The sequence below is a fragment of the Aedes albopictus genome, chromosome 2 (genome assembly GCF_035046485.1).
Source record: "Aedes albopictus strain Foshan chromosome 2, AalbF5, whole genome shotgun sequence".
In the NCBI taxonomy this organism is placed as follows: domain Eukaryota; kingdom Metazoa; phylum Arthropoda; class Insecta; order Diptera; family Culicidae; genus Aedes; species Aedes albopictus.
In genome coordinates this window covers 181,147,584-181,166,698 of record NC_085137.1, presented here as the reverse complement: position 1 = coordinate 181,166,698, position 19,115 = coordinate 181,147,584, and positions in this window count along the sequence as shown.

Here is a 19,115-nt window from a genome sequence, read left to right as displayed (position 1 = left end):
AATTCCAAAAGAAATTTCTGAAGAAACTCCAAGAGAAATTTCTGAAGAAAATCCAAGAGAAATATCTAGAGGAATTCCCAGAGGATTTTTTGGAGGAATTCCAGGAGGAATTCCTGAAGGAATTGCGGTAGTAATTTTTGAAGGAATTCTTATGGGAGTTCCTGGATCAACTCCTGGAGGACTTTCTGAAGGGATTATTGGGGTAATACTTAAGTAACCTCTTGAGGAATTGCTGGAGGCATCCTTAGAGGAATTTCTAGAGAATTACTTGGAAGAATCCCTGGGGGAATTCTTGCAAAAAAAAAAAAACCTGGAGGAATCCCTGAAACAATTTCTGGGAGAACCTCAGGAGGAATTCCTGGACAAATCTCTATAGGAAATCTTGGGGAAAATCCGTGGAACTATTCATGGAAGAACTGTAGGAGGAATCCCTAAATGAATATCTTGAGAATCCCTGAATGAATTCCTGGAAGAATCTCTAGATCTGAAAGAAATCCATGGAGAAATTTCTGAAGGAATTCCTGGAGAAATTTTTAGAGGAATTCAGAAAGGAATTTCTGGTGGAGTTCCAGGAGGATTTTCTGGAGGAATTACTGCAGGAATCATCGGTGGAATTCCTGGAGGGATCCATGAAATAAATCCTGGAGGAATGCGTAGAGGAAACCCTAGAGAAGAAACTCCTGGAAAAAATTTTGGAGGAATTCATGGAAGAATTCCTGGATCCAAACTTGAATAAATTCCTGGAGTAATTCCTGAGGAAATACCTGGGGTAATACCTGGAGATATTATTGGTAGAACTCTTGCAGAAGTCTCTGGAGAAATGCCTGAATGAAATCCTAGAGGCATGCCAGGAGGAATACCTGGAATAATTCTTGAAAAAAATCCGAGAGGAATTTCCGAAGGAGTTCCTGGAGGAATCTCAAGATTCATTCCTTATGAAATACAAAGTTCAATTTCTGAAGGAATTCCAGGAGGATTTTCTGAAGAATTCTCAGGGGAAATACTGAGGAAACCGCTGAAATTCCTGAGGAAATCCTGAAATCCTGGATTAATTCCTGCGGGAGTTTCTGAAGGAATCCCAATAAGAGTACTTCTGGAAATGTTTAAAATAATCTCGGAATTCGTTTTTGTAAGAATAACAGAAGAAATTTCCGGTGAATCCCTGGAGGAACTCCTGAAGGAATCCCGGAAGCAAGCCCCATTAGAAACTCTTTATGGAATCTCAGGAGAGCTTTCTTAGCGAATACCTGGAAGAATTTTTGTAGGAATATTCCTGGATAAAAATATGAAGAAATCAATGTCTGCAGTAATTGTTGAAGGAATACTAGGATCCCTAGAGGAGCGGACCTGGTGGGATGGTTAGAACACTTGACTATCACGCCGAGGACCTGGGATCGAATCCCACTCCCGACAAACTCGCAAAATGTGAGTTCTTCCTTCGGAAGGGAAGTAAAGCGTGGGTCCCGAGATGAACTAGCCTAGGGCTAAAAATCTCGTTAATACAGATAAAAAAAACTAGGATCCCTAAAGGTTTTTTTGTACAATTTTTTCAAGCAATTCTTGGAGTGTTTTTTAATAATCTCTAAGTAAAATTTTCTAAAAGAATTTCTGGAATACATTCCTGCAGATATACTTCGAATCATTCCTGGTATAATTATTGGAGCAATCTCTAGTGGAATTTTGGAAGGCATATATAGAGATATCCCTGTAGAAATCTCTGAATATCTGCAGAAGTACCTTAAAGGATCTCTGGAGAAATTCCTGAAGGAAACTTCGAAAAAAGCACTGGAACAATTACTGGAGGAACCTCTAAAGATATCCCAGGACAAATCCCCGAAAAAATGTCTTGTGGAGTCTCTAGATGAATTCTTGATTGAATTTCTGGAAGAAGCCAAGATGGAATCACTGAATTAAGCTATGGAAAAAAATCTTGGAGGAATTGTTCGTACTCATATAGTTTACAAAACTATGAACAAATCTGAAACAGTCATTTTGATTACTCAAAACTACAATACTGATTTGCATATTCACATATCGGGCGCCCATCCCGCTTATAAATTCATCTCAGGTCAGGCCCCCCCTGGGCCCCCTCCAGGAAAAAATCCTAGTTACGCCAATGTTCCTCAGCACTAACACCACTAGGCCTGCTTCTGTCTCTACCCGCTATCATGTACTTCGTCTTGGTAGAGTTAATCGTCAAGCCTATCCTCGCTATCTCTCTCTTCAGAGGAGCATAAGCTTCCTCCACTGCCCTACGATCGATGCCGGTGAGATCAATATCGTCCGCAAAACCGAGCAGCATGTGTGAACGTGTGATGATAGAGCCATTCCTCTGCACGCCTGACCTCCTAATCGCTCCTTCGAGTGCAATGTTGAACAATTAGAAACCCGGGTAGAGGTGAATGGCAAACCAAAAACAAAATAATAACACATTTTATTATCTTAACTTATTTTGACATTCATGAGTTCTTCATGAAGGGCTTAGAATAACATGTCAATGGCAAAATATGATATCATATCAAAATATGACATTTGCTTGCCATTTATTAAATGATTTAAAATTTAGTAGAATAACTAGTGAATGTCTGATCAAACAAATTTTGCAATTGGTGAAATATTGTCAATCTCTTACGACTTAAATGAAACATTGCCATTGGCACTTATTGATATTATTAAAATAATGACAAAACTTGAAATTTGATTACACTAGTTTACAGCATTTTTGAACTCGGTAAGCTGATGATCATTTTTGGTATAGAATCATGCCCTGAGTTCGAAAACGTGAAGGAAAAAAATTACAGTAGAGCGGAAATTTTTTCGACTTTCCATACAAGGTTGATGATTTGAAATCGATTTTTGTTCTATTTTTAAGCAAAGTCGCTCACTTCAAACATCTCATTCTCCGTAATCAATGCTGCGATTGAGCTGAAATTTTTACTGTGACTCGCCTACATATGATATGTTAAATAAACGTTGAGAAAGAATTTTTTGTTGGTTTTTTCTTATTGAAAAAAATACATTTCTTCAAAAAATTTTGGGAATTTTGCTAAAATTTAAGAAGATCGTCCCTAAAACTCGCCAATATCTTGAATTTCATCAATCTGACGCAAATCCTGTATTCAGGTGATCGAATGGTATTGTATTCAGCTTTTAATTTATGGAAAAAGATTTAAAATTGGTTGAACAAAACGCAATATATTTGAATTTTAGTAAATTACATATTGTGAAAATTTACAAAACTCGATATTGAGCTAAAACTCAAAAACTGTTCTACTTTAAATTTTTTGAAGGTCGGTTTCGAAATCAGCACTAAATTGTGCTTCAAAAATTTTGGTCGTTGACAGAAGTTCACGACTTTCGTTTTATTTTGTAAACTTGTGTTATTTTAATGGAAACATTTGGCATTTGTTTGCAATTACTTCCCATCCGAAAACTTGCAATATATAACAAAATTTACCCTTGTTTTGTTTGCAAAGAGAAGAACTAATTGTGTTATTGTTCTGTTTTCAATAACTCAAGAATGGTATATTTTGCAATTCCCAACCTTAATTTTTTTTTGTTCTTGGTTTGCCATTTTAATGTCAAAATTTGACATTCTTTAGTTATTTCATCGAACAAAGTCAGTTATTATTTTTGCCCTTTTGTCACTTATTTCAAACAAACCAATAGTAAATTTTGCCATTCAGTAATTCTGTTTTAATGACAAAACTTGCCATTATTTTGCAATTTTCTTCTACCCGGTAAGAGCATCCCCCTGCTTCAATCCATCCAAGGTCACAAACGACGTAGACACTTCGTCCGCGATCCGAATACTTGATTTTGATGCATCCAGCGTCGCGCGTATCAGCCTAATTAGTTTCGCCGGAAAACCATGTTCTGACATTATCTGCCAATCAGGTATCAGAAGGCCGGCTCCAGAGGCACGTTATCCTCCATTTGGGACATTTGTGCCATCGCCAAAATAACAGCCTATTTCATCATCTACCTGAGGGAAAAGGAAGGAAAAAGGATTTGGATGGGGATAGGGACAGGTAGGGAAATAGGAAAAATACCCTGGAAGAGGGTACTAACGCACAAGCGTACCACAATGGGTTCAAACAGCGTCCTGAAAAGGGCACTGTAATAACGCATAAAGCGAAAGAGAGCTTATAGCTCTTTACCACAGCGGGTTAAGAACAACAGAATATCCTGAAGATTCAGGTTTCTGAAGTCAGTTTCACTTAATAAGTGTTTACCGAATACTCGGAAACGCAGTTGCGCGAAAACGGGACAGTTACATATCAAATGATACGAAGTTCCATAATCGGATTCACAGCTATCACAGGCAAATGAATCAGCTTGCTGAATATTCGCCATGTGATAGCTGAGTCGGCAGTGGCCAGTCAATGCTTTGACCAGCATGCTGCAATTCTGCTTAGACAGATTAGTTAGATACTTCGCCACCCGTAGAGATGGCTCAGCACTATACAATTTGGTTTGACGACATGACTCCAAACTATTCCAATATTGTCTGTGTTGAGTGACAGCCCAGGTGTGAATCTGAAGCTTAATCCAACACTTCGATATCGGAATAGCTGGCTCAGGGCCAATGAAGTCATGTGATGCTCCAGAGCGAGCTAACTCATCAGCCAATTCATTTCCAGCGATGGAAGAATGACCAGGTACCCATAGAAGGTGAACAGCGTTTGCTGAATTCAGCTCCTCGATTTGAGTTCGACAAGCGATAACTATCTTCGACCTGGAGTTGGCCGAAGCAAGTGCTTTAATAGCAGCCTGGCTATCTGAACAGAAGTATATTACTTTGCCCATTACGTGCTGCTGAAGTGCTGATTGCACTCCGCACATAAGAGCAAAGATTTCGGCCTGAAAAACGGTACAGTGTCTACCAAGTGAATAAGACTGATACAGCCTTAGCTCACGAGAATAAACACCAGCACCTGCTCGACCTTCGAGAAGGGAGCCATCAGTGTAACATACGATGCCGTCTGAGATACTTCTTTCCAGATAACCAGATGTCCACTCTTCCCGGGAAGGGAATTTCGTGGAAAATGTCCTATATGGAAAATTACAAGCAATTGTAAGATCACTTGGAGCAAGGACAATTTTGTCCCAATTCACCAAAAGTGGAAACAACGAGGTGTGTGTTGAACTGCGGTTCACAGGAGTTTCCTCTAGTAAACCGAGTACCCGTAACCGGTAAGTGCAAGAAAGGGCTTCTTGTTTGAGATGAATGTGTAGTGGGGCAACGTCAAAGAGAACTTCTAGCGCTGCCGTAGGAGTTGAAGAGAACGCTCCAGACATCGCCATTAAGCACATCCTTTGGAGATGGCCTAATTTTGATTGGACCGTTCTCACTTCACCCTTTTGCCACCACACAAGACATCCATAAGCCAATATTGGCCGAACCACAGTTGTGTAAATCCATTTGATATACTTGGGTTTTAGACCCCAAGTTGTACCAAAAGTACGCCGGCATTGCCCGAAGGCCATACAAGCTTTCTTGATTCTGAACTCAATGTGAGGTGTCCAGGAAAGCTTGGAATCAAGAATGACTCCAACGTACTTTACCTGTTCAGTCACATCGATTTCAGAATCAAAGAGACGCAAAGGTCGAACGCCATTACGGTTTCGCCTTTCCGTGAAAAGAACAATAGATGTTTTACTCGGATTAACCGAAAGGCCATATTGGCGACACCAACCCTCAACTATGAAACCGACTCGTGAGAGGTTTCATAGACATCCCTAGTTTATTTAGAATGTGCGCCTACCAAGTAGGCAACCGTTAAGTAAGTGCTCGAATCAGGGGTGTAAATAGTTAAATAGGGAGAATGTGATATGTGTGAAAAGCAGGAGCTAGTAAATCGATCTGGTAAGCAAAAGGAAATTTTTGGAAGAGAATAATTTTCAAGAGAATGGAAACCGGAAATTAAGGAAAATTGAGGAGAATATAGGGGTCTAGGGTCTAACGGAGCGAAAGCTCGGTCTTTCCCATACAGACTGCCGAACAGTAAAGTTGTACAAATTAAAAGTGAAATTAATTCAGTGAGATTGAAACTTAATTAAAAGTTTTTTAAAAGTAATTATAAAGTGAACCTAATACAAGTGAATTCAAAGTAATCTAAATTTCTATTCTATTTTCAAAGCTATTTTCACACCGTGAATTATTTCCTAAATCAAAGTCGTGAGTGAGTTCAATAAACCTAGGAGAAAAAGTAAGCAATTGTTAATCAAAATTGTAACGAAATAATCATGAAAATTTGTAGCTAGGAAAGTGATCGTGAGTCAAAATTACGAAATATTGTTGGAAACAAATTAAAAGCGAAAACAGAAGAATTAACGTGAGGTAAATTTTGGAGATTTTCATGTGGTGCTATTGGGTGCTAATTGGTTTTTATTCCAGTCACCGACAGTGACCGCGTGCCCGGTTGGGGGCTTTATTGCGATATTGGTGCTATAGTGGTGGTTTAGTGGAGGTCCGAGAATCGCGACACAGAAGCCAATCAGTGTACGTGTGCTACCGATCAGACTGCGGGCGATCCCCTGGATAGGTTCTTCGCCTCGTGGCTGCGCGCCACTAAGAGCCTGTTCAGAGTGCGTGGTCATCGAATGAAGGATTCGGCCTCGTTGGCACCACCCGTCCCACATGTGGTTGCAGAATTCAGCGAGTGATCTGTAGGGGGAAAGTTTCCCACTGCCAGTGCGTATCGCCCAGACTCACGCCCCGGGAGGAAAATCCATGGTACTCGAGCAGTCCTGATTGCACCCCACTCCCACCCCACCGAAGCGTCGATCGCAGGAGCCGAGCATTGTGATCGGAGCACGTGTAGGGCGCCAAGCACGAATCGTATCCTCGATTCGCCGTCGTCCTCTCTCCGGCCCATAGCACGACGTCCCAAGCATCGTCCGATCGTGTCAGAAGTTTTGGCGAACACCTCACGGTCTCGCCGCCGCCGCCTTCGCTCTCGCTGTCACCGTAGCCGGCGCTCCGTCTTCTTCTCGGAGGATTACGATTGTCGAGCAACGCCCGACAGCGACATCCTCGCCGCCGTCGCCGCCGCCGTTCCCGTAGCCGGCGCTCCGTCGTCGTCTCTGCGGCCTACGATTGCCGAGCAACGTCCGACGTCGGCATCCTACCGGCGCCCTTACGCTGGTGGTGAAGGTAACCCGCAAACCAATAGACAAGCTGTAAGTACAAAACCATTCTACTGCACCAACACAAACATGCACTACCACCGATAGAAGAAGAGAGAAGAAAATACGTGAACAAACAATATTAGCATGCAATAACTCACGAAAAGGTACATAAAACACATATAAACAGAGTGACGTCACACTTAGGGAATGTTGTTTCAAAAAGTTAGTTTGCAGTCAGACTGCCATGATGAAGGATGTATGAGGGAGATTTTTGCTGAAAATATTTGAAAATAGCTTTTTAAGCGGAATTTAGAAATAAGTCTTTTTACAAATTTGATTAATAAATACTTTTCTGTTAATGGTTTCGACCCACTACTAAAGTAATAAAATTTTGGATTAAACTGTAAGGATAGAATTTGAATTTTGTGAATTTATTAATTTTTGGGAATACCTGCTTGGGGAAGGAAATTTGGGAAAGTTTATGGGGAGGTTATTTGAAGGTGGCTTTTTGTGAAGGGTTGGGAACACGAGCTAGCAGGGCAAACCGATCTAGAATTCTGGCAGACGATCACGGTCGTCTGGCGCAAAAGCCAGAATTTAGAGGCCCTTCCAGGATCCTCCTTACATTGGCGCCCAACTTTCTTAAAGCTTCAACCCACTGGAATAGGAAATTTTAAATTTGATCGATTAGAACTAACTCCTTTTTGAATTTTGATTTCGTTACTTTGTTTTTAGGATTATAATTAAGGGAAAATTGATTCGAGCACTTAGAATAAGGTTATTTTGGTAGTGAAATAGTAGGAAATAGTTTTGAAAACTCGGGTATATTTGGTTGAGGTTTATTATCATTTTTTTTTTGATTTTCTTATAGTAGGTTAAAAACATCGAAATATTTTTGAATTCGTTTATTATCTTTTCTTTATTATTTTTTTTACAACATTTTCAATTTCATAGCATATTTTTCTATATACAGCAACGGGTACCGATTTTCCTGAAAAGAAACATAATAAGGATACAGAATCAGAAATGGCAAAATCTATCAATACTAGCATTATCAATGCTTTTGATTTAAGCGAAGAAGAACTGGATTATGAATTGCGAATAAGAAATTTGCTTAGACCAGAATCAGAGGAACACAAACGGGAACGACTAAGAAATGCGTTTAAAAACGAACAACAAACTCCAAGGGAAATGATAGAAGATATTTTTTTCGTCAATGAGTGGCCGCTTCTAGTCAGAAAATTAGAGGAAATAGAAACAGGACTGAAGGCCGACATTCACGTTAGGTGGATTTCACAATTGAGACATTGGAAGGAACGGGTGCATAGGTCCCATGTTGTTGATTTGGCACAAGAAGAACAAAAGTTTGAAGTTATCAGGACTATTGACAGATTGATGAAAATTTACAAAGAGACGGCGAAAAGGCTAATGAATTTGAGCGATCTTGAGGAAGACAACCTAGAACTTTCCCAGGATTCAGGATCAAACCGAAAGGTAAAGAGAGAGATTAAGGTGCAGGATCAAAGACAGTTTAATGAACAGGTGAGGTTTCATAGCAGTTTGGCTAATCAAGCTAAAATAAGGCCAGGAAACAAGCTTCGAGAGGATAAGGGCGAGACGATTGGCAACTACTTCAAAAATTTGCCAAATATCGAACACCTTAAGATTAACGAACCACAGAAGAACTTTGATGAACCGGACATTAGTGAGTACCAAGGGAGAGATTATAGATCCTTAGGAGCGATTCCGAAAGCTAAACATAGGGAATATGTAGAAACAATCAAAGAAAAGGATTTCCCCGAATTAAGCAAGGAGAGGGAAACACAAAGGAATCGAGGCAAAAAGACGAAACAGGAAAAGAAATCTAAGAGGAAGTACAAACCTAAGGAATCATCCTCTGATGAAGAAAGTTCGTCACTAGATTCGCTGAGTAGCTTATTATCATCAGAATCTAGTTCAGAGTCGGAACCTTTAGAAAGCTCTGATCGTGGATTTGGTTTCAATCGTCGGGATGAGCGTTTCCAACATTATCGCTTAGATAGGTGGGGAATCCAATTCAGCGGTGACTCCCAAGACATGGATGTTTCCGATTTCGTGTTCCAAGTTAACGAACTAATAGTGGCAGAAAGGATTCCCAATGACAGGTTCTTAGATCAGGCTTACATCTTGTTTTCCGGTGAAGCAAGACGCTGGTATTTCACCTATAAGAAAAAGTACAAAACCTGGAATAATTTTTCAAAACACCTAAAAATACGGTTCGGAGATCCAAACAAGGATAGAAAATTGCTTCAAGAGATAAAGGATAGGAAACAGAAAAAGGGCGAGTCATTTGTAGCATTTTGTGCGGAAATAGAAGGAATGTTCGAACGTATGACGAAGCAATATTCGGAACGTAAAAGATTAAAAGTTTTGCGAAATAACATGCGTAGATGGTACAAAACTAAGCTAACGTTTTATAAGATCAAAAATATTGCCCATCTCAGCATGTTGTGCCAGCAGCTGGATAAAGACAGTGGCAGAATTTACACCAAAACTTCTCAACCTTTCAAGAAGCATGTCAGAAATGTTGAAGCTACCTCAGAATCTTCAACATCTTCTTCAGATGAGGCTGAGGTTTGTGCGTTCGAACGTAGGGACAGATATGAAAGGAAAGATAGGCCTAAATACTCGGGTGCTAGGGCAGGAGACACGACTATGATAAAGGAAACCCTAAAAGAACCAGTCGCACTGTGCTGGAACTGCAGGAAATATGGCCATCGCTGGCGAGACTGTAAGCAGCCGAAAGTAATATTTTGTCATGCTTGTGGAACACCAGGGGTAACGTTTCAAACTTGTCCTAGAAATCATGTACTACCACAGCAAAGTCCAAAAAACGAAGTGGAGGAGGAGAACTAAGGGGTATTTCTTTTCCTGACATCGCGCAAAGCCCCAATAATGGGGAGAGTTCTAATGTAAACAGTGAAATATATGAACTTCTAGTAGAACCCAGAAAATGCCCATATATCAAAATCAGGATAGTTGACTCAGATATCGAAGCCTTATTAGATTCGGGAGCCGAAATCTCAGTTATGAATTCGTTAGACATAATTAAAAAGCATAATTTCAAACTACACAGAACTAAACTCAAAGTTGATACTGCCGGAAATAGTACATACAGCTGTGTAGGTTTCGTTAATATACCAATAACTTACAACAAAATTACTAAAGTGATAAGAATTTACGTTGTCTCTGAATTTTCAAAACAGTTGATTTTAGGAATCAATTTTTGGAGAGCGTTTGAAATAGTACCGGCAGTCAGGAGCCAGAATAATCAAATTTACGCAATTGAAAACCTGACAGGGACAGCGACGATAGATTCTCTTAACTTTGCAGAAAACTATTTCAATGATGAAACTGAAGAAGTTACTCTAAAATTTCAAAACTTTGTGGGCGCGGTTAATGAAACAATAACAGATGAAGAAGACTTTTCGCTAGACATTCCCACCCTAGATTTTGAAACTAAACCGGTAGAAAGCATTGAGACAGAACATATTTTGAATGAGCAGGACAGAATTCAACTTTTGGACGCGATTAGCCATTTTGAAGTTTCAGAAGAAAACAAAATAGGTAGAACTAATATTCTCGAACACGAAATTAAGTTGATCCCGGGAGAGGAACTAAAAGCTTCACCTATGTATAGATGCTCTCCATATGTTCAAAAATTCGTAGACGAAGAAATTGAAAGGATGAAACTTATGGACGTGATTGAGCCGTGCGATTCGGAATACGCAAGTCCTCTTTTGCCGGTTCGAAAACCTAATGGAAAATTTAGAGTCTGCCTAGATTCGCGCCGCGTTAATTCGGTCACAAGAAATGATGCATACCCGATGCCTCACCTTCATGAAATTTTGCACAGGATTGAGCATGCCAAGTACTTTAGCGTGATAGATTTAAAAGAGGCTTATTGGCAGATCCCTCTTGCGGAGAAATCACGAAACTTAACCGCGTTTAGAACAAAAAAGGGACTCTTTCGTTTTAAAGTGATGCCTTTCGGATTGAAAGGGGCACCGTTCACTATGTCGAAACTTATGAACTTAGCGCTAGGCTGCGACTTGCAACCATTTGTCTGGGTCTACCTTGATGACATTATCATCGCGACGAAAACGCTTAGCCAACATATTCAACTTATCAAGGAAGTAGCAAATAGATTAAAACAAGCGCAATTGACCATCAGTCTCGCAAAATCAAAATTCTGCCGGGAAAGCGTACGTTACCTAGGTTACATAGTTTCTGAGCAGGGAATTTCCATTGATATGGAGAAGATTAGGCCAATCTTAGATTATCAGTCGCCCAAGACGGTAAAAGACATTCGTCGTTTGTTAGGGCTAGCTAATTTTTATCAGAAGTTCATTAAAAGTTATAGTGATATCACTGCACCCATTTCGGAGCTTCTGAAAAAGGAGAATAAAAAATTTCTTTGGACGGCCGAGGCAGAAATAGCGTTAGGGAAACTCAAAGAAGCCCTGATTAGTCCTCCGATTCTGGCGAATCCAGATTTCGACGAATTATTCACTATAGAGTCGGACGCATCTGACTTAGCGGTAGGGGCGGTGCTAACACAGGTCCAAAAGGGAGAAAAACGGATTATAGCATATTTCAGTAAGAAATTGAACTCCACCAGAAGAAAATATGCCGCAGTTGAAAAAGAGTGCCTGGCGGTCTTGTGGGCGATAGAAGCATTTAGAAATTATGTAGAAGGTACACACTTCAGGGTAATAACTGATGCTCGCAGTTTGGTATGGTTATCCAAAGTTAGTGCAGATAAAGGTTCAGCGAAATTGTGTAGGTGGGCTTTAAAGCTCCAACAGTTCGATTTTAGCATCGAATACCGTAAGGGGCGGGACAACATAACGGCCGATTGTTTGTCAAGATCTCTCAACGCCATTTCAACGAAATGGGAGGACTTGGAGCAAAATGTGCTCATAAAAAAGATTAGGGAAAATCCGGAACAATTCAAAGATTTTAAAGTTATCGATGATAAGATCTTTAAGTACGTCAGAGATGAATCTAAAATCACGGACAGCAGATTTGACTGGAAAATAGTCCCAACAAGAGAGCAAAGAATTAGTCTAATCAAAAACACTCATGAGGAGGCACATTTAGGCTTTGAAAAAACATTAGATAAAATTAAGCAAAAACATTTTTGGCCTTTAATGTACACCGAAATTAAAAAGTATTGTCAAGCATGCATAACATGCAAAACGTCCAAGTCAGACAACATAAATCATGTTCCCCTGATGGGAAAGCAAAAACTGGCTACACAGCCCTGGCAGATATTGGCAATAGACTATGTGGGTCCGTTTCCCCGAGCAAAAAAGACAGGGAACACCTGTCTTTTGGTAATTACAGATATATTCACTAAGTTTGTAATTATTCAACCCCTAAAGGAAGCGAAAACGAAGCAACTGGTTTTCTTCCTTGAAAACATGGTTTTTCTTTTATTCGGAGTACCCGAAGTAGTTTTATCGGATAATGGGGCTCAATTTGTTGCTAAAGAATTTAAAAATCTACTAGAAAAATATGGGGTCAGTCAATGGCTAACTCCAGTTTACTTTCCCCAAGTAAATAATGCGGAACGGACAAATCGGGTAATAACTTCGGCAATAAGGGCTCTAATTAAAAAAGAACAAGACCACTGGGATGAAAACATTTATAAAATTGCTAATGCTATAAATAACGCGACACATGCTTCTAGCGGGTTTTCACCCTATTTTATAAATTTTGGTAGAAACCAAATAAGTTCTGGGGAAGAATACCAAAACTTAAGGGACTCAAACAGTAATCTAACACAATCAGAGAAAGAACATTCGGAAAAAATGACTAAAATTTATGAAAATGTTAGAGTAAACTTAAAAATCGCGTACGATAAATACTCAAAATACTACAATCTCAGATCAGGCAAAAATATTGAGTTTCAAGAGGGCGAAAAAGTTTTAAGAAAAACCCATTTCCTGTCGGATAAATCAAAAGCATTTAATGCTAAACTTGCTCCAAAATTTGCAGAAGCAATTATTAAAAGAAAAGTAGGAGATGTTTGCTACATTTTAGAAGATTTGAAAGGAAAATCGTTAGGCCTGTACCATGTATCTCAACTAAAAAAGCTATGAATTAAAAAAAAAATAACGTAAAGCTATGTACAAAAACTAGGCTAGCAAAACAAAAATGCTCAGCACAAAAATACGTTAATCGGAATAGAGAATAGAACAAATAACTAAAACGGAAAATGAACTATATAGAAAGGAAATGAATAAAAATGAAGAGTTTAAGCTATGTACATAAACAAGGTTGTGGATGGATCTAAAACAACAACAAAATACGTCGAATCGGAAAAATCTAAATAATGTATATAAAAAACTAGAAAATAGGGTAGATAAATAGACTAATTTCGAAAAAAATAAGAATAAAAATGCTAAAATTTAGAAAGTTTTAAAAAATTGAACTGAAAAATGAAATATTAAGAATAAAATTTAAAATATATAAAAACAAAGTGGAAACAAGAGGGAAAAGCTATGTAAATAAACAAAGACAGTTTGCTGATCATGAAAACACGAATATTCGGAAAGTAACTAGAACAACTGATAAAAAAAACTAAAATTGAACAGAAAAGCTGAAATAGAATCCACTTACCAAAAACCACGAACATTGGATACGTAAAAGACTAATTGGTCTAATCAAATGTTTTCAATAACTGGTTCGTGCTGAAAAGTAAAAACAGTATGTAAATATGTAAATAGTCAGCCACAAATTTTTAAAGATAGAGTTAAACTTTGCATCTTTTATCTAAAAGACCACTAAAAGTTTAAAAAACTAGAACTGGAGCGATGACTCATTTGTAGATTCGGTAGAATCTCAAATCTGAGGTCGTCTTATTATTGGATAGATCAATCACTAATTTCACTTGGTTCAATGTCAGATCAAGGTCATAAACAGTAGTATGTGGCCACAATTATATACGAATAGGAATTTCAAATAATCGATGCAACTAGAATAAAAGAAAATAAAATTAGAATATTAGAATGCGAAAATTGGTACTTACGTTTTTGGTTAGGCTGATAGTTTTTCATTTTTATCATCCTTTAAATTTCCATACAACAGCAATAGCCCAGTTTTCACCATTGCTCATTTTCAGACGCGCAATAGTCAGTCGAACTGCTCGCATTGACATACCTAAGCCGACTATACAGAACGATTGTTTAGTAGATTCAATAGCCGAGGTACTCAAAGCAATAATAATAGACCCGAGAATGTGTGCAAACGAGTAGGGAGATACGAGATATTTGGAGTTTGTTTTGGTTGCCATATATTGATATGGTGTATAATTGATTTCGGTAGGTACATTTTTGCAATGACCAATACGAATACACGTAGAGGTTTCGTTTTTGAGTCGATTGGGATATGTACAATTGGTATTCTTTTGTTGGTCTTCCAGTAGATGTACTGGAGTAAATAATAGTGCAGGTAGCCAACATGTATATTGGCGTATTTGGTAGATCGCTCAGTTAGTGTCGAGTAAATGATCCCGAAAGCACGGATCTCGGGCGCGTTCAAGTTAAAATTTCGTTGAGACGTTTGAAGAATCGGTTTCGCGTTCGGATTTTGTAGTGATATTAAGTGTTAAATTAGATTAGGCAGAACATATTTAGGATTAGGTACAAAGTGTAGTGATTAAGAAAAAAAAATTGTAGCGCACAATTTTTTTGGGATGAGTGGGGGATGATGAAACCGACTCGTGAGAGGTTTCATAGACATCCCTAGTTTATTTAGAATGTGCGCCTACCAAGTAGGCAACCGTTAAGTAAGTGCTCGAATCAGGGGTGTAAATAGTTAAATAGGGAGAATGTGATATGTGTGAAAAGCAGGAGCTAGTAAATCGATCTGGTAAGCAAAAGGAAATTTTTGGAAGAGAATAATTTTCAAGAGAATGGAAACCGGAAATTAAGGAAAATTGAGGAGAATATAGGGGTCTAGGGTCTAACGGAGCGAAAGCTCGGTCTTTCCCATACAGACTGCCGAACAGTAAAGTTGTACAAATTAAAAGTGAAATTAATTCAGTGAGATTGAAACTTAATTAAAAGTTTTTTAAAAGTAATTATAAAGTGAACCTAATACAAGTGAATTCAAAGTAATCTAAATTTCTATTCTATTTTCAAAGCTATTTTCACACCGTGAATTATTTCCTAAATCAAAGTCGTGAGTGAGTTCAATAAACCTAGGAGAAAAAGTAAGCAATTGTTAATCAAAATTGTAACGAAATAATCATGAAAATTTGTAGCTAGGAAAGTGATCGTGAGTCAAAATTACGAAATATTGTTGGAAACAAATTAAAAGCGAAAACAGAAGAATTAACGTGAGGTAAATTTTGGAGATTTTCATGTGGTGCTATTGGGTGCTAATTGGTTTTTATTCCAGTCACCGACAGTGACCGCGTGCCCGGTTGGGGGCTTTATTGCGATATTGGTGCTATAGTGGTGGTTTAGTGGAGGTCCGAGAATCGCGACACAGAAGCCAATCAGTGTACGTGTGCTACCGATCAGACTGCGGGCGATCCCCTGGATAGGTTCTTCGCCTCGTGGCTGCGCGCCACTAAGAGCCTGTTCAGAGTGCGTGGTCATCGAATGAAGGATTCGGCCTCGTTGGCACCACCCGTCCCACATGTGGTTGCAGAATTCAGCGAGTGATCTGTAGGGGGAAAGTTTCCCACTGCCAGTGCGTATCGCCCAGACTCACGCCCCGGGAGGAAAATCCATGGTACTCGAGCAGTCCTGATTGCACCCCACTCCCACCCCACCGAAGCGTCGATCGCAGGAGCCGAGCATTGTGATCGGAGCACGTGTAGGGCGCCAAGCACGAATCGTATCCTCGATTCGCCGTCGTCCTCTCTCCGGCCCATAGCACGACGTCCCAAGCATCGTCCGATCGTGTCAGAAGTTTTGGCGAACACCTCACGGTCTCGCCGCCGCCGCCTTCGCTCTCGCTGTCACCGTAGCCGGCGCTCCGTCTTCTTCTCGGAGGATTACGATTGTCGAGCAACGCCCGACAGCGACATCCTCGCCGCCGTCGCCGCCGCCGTTCCCGTAGCCGGCGCTCCGTCGTCGTCTCTGCGGCCTACGATTGCCGAGCAACGTCCGACGTCGGCATCCTACCGGCGCCCTTACGCTGGTGGTGAAGGTAACCCGCAAACCAATAGACAAGCTGTAAGTACAAAACCATTCTACTGCACCAACACAAACATGCACTACCACCGATAGAAGAAGAGAGAAGAAAATACGTGAACAAACAATATTAGCATGCAATAACTCACGAAAAGGTACATAAAACACATATAAACAGAGTGACGTCACACTTAGGGAATGTTGTTTCAAAAAGTTAGTTTGCAGTCAGACTGCCATGATGAAGGATGTATGAGGGAGATTTTTGCTGAAAATATTTGAAAATAGCTTTTTAAGCGGAATTTAGAAATAAGTCTTTTTACAAATTTGATTAATAAATACTTTTCTGTTAATGGTTTCGACCCACTACTAAAGTAATAAAATTTTGGATTAAACTGTAAGGATAGAATTTGAATTTTGTGAATTTATTAATTTTTGGGAATACCTGCTTGGGGAAGGAAATTTGGGAAAGTTTATGGGGAGGTTATTTGAAGGTGGATTTTTGTGAAGGGTTGGGAACACGAGCTAGCAGGGCAAACCGATCTAGAATTCTGGCAGACGATCACGGTCGTCTGGCGCAAAAGCCAGAATTTAGAGGCCCTTCCAGGATCCTCCTTACAACTACCTGAAGGGCGTTTTGCATCAGGTCGAAAAGGGTGCTGATGCACATACCAACTAACAATGTTAGGTAGTCGTCGGCAAAACCATAAGTAGGAAAACCGCTATTATTGAGTTGCCTCAATAGCGTATCTGCTACGAGATTCCACAAAAGCGGTGATAAGACTCCCCCTTGGGGGCATCCACAAACACTCAATTTCCTAATCCCTGCTAGACGCAATGTCGAGAAGAGATATCGGTTTTTGAGCATTTGGTGAATCCAATTGGAAATCATTGGAGATATACCATGACTCCGTGCGGCTTCCAATATGGCATTGAAAGGCACGTTGTCAAAGGCACCCTCGATATCTAAGAAAACACCCAAACAAGATTGCTTTTGAGCGAATGCTTTCTCGATATCGTAAACAACCTTGTGTAAAAGAGTCACAGTGGACTTACCAGATTGGTAGGCATGTTGGTTCACATGAAGAGGCACGTTGGCCAGATGAACATCACGGATATGATGATCCACAATGCGTTCTAAGCATTTCAGAAGAAAAGAGGTCAAACTGATAGGTCTGAAACTCTTTGCTTCTTCATACGACGCACGACCCACTTTCGGAATAAACTTTACAGTAATATCCCTCCAGGATTTGGGAATATACCCTGTAGCAAAACTGCAAACAAGTAGTTTTTTCAAAACATGTTTGAAATAATCAAATCCCTTCTGAAGCAAAATAGGATAAATCCCATCTGCCCCAGGAGATTTGAAAGGAGCAAAGCTATTAAGAGCCCACTCAATCGATTCTATAGTTACAATACTCCGAGCCGAAGCTAAAGAATCATAACTACAAGAAAAGACATCAGGATCATCCGAAGATGTAATATCCACACATCCAGGGAAGTGTGTGCTGAATAAGCATTCCAGAACTTCCTCATCAGAGGAAGTCAGATCGCCATTTGGCAAACGAAGTTCGTTCACCCGGAAATCCTTAGATTTCGCAAGGATTTTGTTTAACCGACTGACTTCACTCAAGCTGGAAACATTTGTACAAAGGTTTTTCCAGCCGGATCGTTCAGCAGACCGGAGAGCTTTCCTGTAGACCTTGCGAGCCGACCTGAAAGCCTCCGAACCAGCCGAACGTCGTCTGTTCCAACTCTTTCTACATTGTTTCCTGAGTTTCGCCAGATCAGAGTTCCACCAAGGGGTTCCTCTTGTGATCTTCACAGACCGTAGAGTATCAACGGCATCATCTAAATCACTTGGAGTGTCAATGGATGGTGAATATCCATGAAATTTGGCTGCAACCAAATCAGTATAAAGATCCCAGTTTGTTGACCGAGGATTCCTGAAACGCAATGTTTGCTAAGTAACATTTAAATGTTCAAAAAAGATATAGCGATGGTCAGATAAAGATTCTTCATCTGACACATGCCAATTGGTCTGTTCGTGACTAATTCTACTAGAGCAAAGCGTTATATCTAACACTTCCTCTCTAGCAGATACCATGAAGGTTGGGCGGTTGCCTATGTTAAGTAATGCAAGATCTGTACTACTTAAGTACTCCATCAAACTGGAGCCTCTCAAGTTAATGTCTGAGCTGCCCCAGATGATATGGTGAGCATTAGCATCACTGCCAACAATTAGCGGAAGGCCTTTTGAAGTGCAGTATGCGATGACTTGTTTGAAAGCATCCGTAGGGGATGGTTCATCATGTGGTAAATACACAGAACAATAGACGTATTTCCTGTTGAGGTTTCCAACAGATACATCAATTGTGATAGCACATACATCTCTGGTGGTTAGTTCAGAGATGAGTGTAGCAACTATTGCGTTGTTGACAAGCACACAGGCTCGAGGCATGACACGCGAGTTTGCCATTTCATGTTTACTGAAAGTGGCAAACACCGGGTTCACAAGGTTTCCTAGATAGAAATTTCCCTTACGAAAGTAAGGTTCTTGTACCAAGGCCACTTGGGCTGTACCATTTTGCATAAGTCTGCAAAGATTGATCGTTGCTGTTCTTTTATGCTGAAGATTGATCTGAGCTATCCTAACCGTAGCCACTACCCAAACTAGGTAAGATTAAACTCTTCGCAACAGCAGCACAACAAAGAACAGCAACAATAAAACCAAATCGGTATCGATTGGAAAACGCCAAAGGCGAGGATACACAGAATACACTGTGTAAATCG